The following is a 245-nucleotide window of genomic DNA, read 5'->3' as shown; positions in this document are numbered from 1 at the left end:
TTTCCTTTCCTTTTTCCTTTCCTTTTTCCTTTCCTTTTTCCTTTCCTTTCCTTTCCTTTTTCCTTTCCTTTTTCCTTTCCTTTTTCCTTCCCTTTCCTTTTTCCTTCCCTTTCCTTTTTCCTTCCCTTTCCTTTTTCCTTCCCTTCCCTTTTTCCTTCCCTTCCCTTTTTCCTTCCCTTCCCTTTTTCCTTCCCTTCTCTTTTTCCTTCCCTTCCCTTTTTCCTTCCCTTCCCTTTTTCCTTCCC

At 41.2% G+C, this 245-nt stretch overlaps 1 protein-coding gene across 2 annotated transcripts in view; it reads left to right on the top strand.

The window, feature by feature from the left end:
* Positions 1 to 245, top strand: part of MOB1B (MOB kinase activator 1B) — a 52,809-nt gene that overhangs the window by 45,603 nt on the left and 6,961 nt on the right. The window lies entirely within an intron of this gene.

This window comes from Herpailurus yagouaroundi, unplaced genomic scaffold (assembly GCF_014898765.1).
Source record: "Herpailurus yagouaroundi ecotype Mexico unplaced genomic scaffold, PumYag 28, whole genome shotgun sequence".
Classification (NCBI taxonomy): domain Eukaryota; kingdom Metazoa; phylum Chordata; class Mammalia; order Carnivora; family Felidae; genus Herpailurus; species Herpailurus yagouaroundi.
The sequence above is the reverse complement of the archived record's forward strand: the minus strand, read 5'-3'. Positions and strand labels throughout refer to the sequence as shown.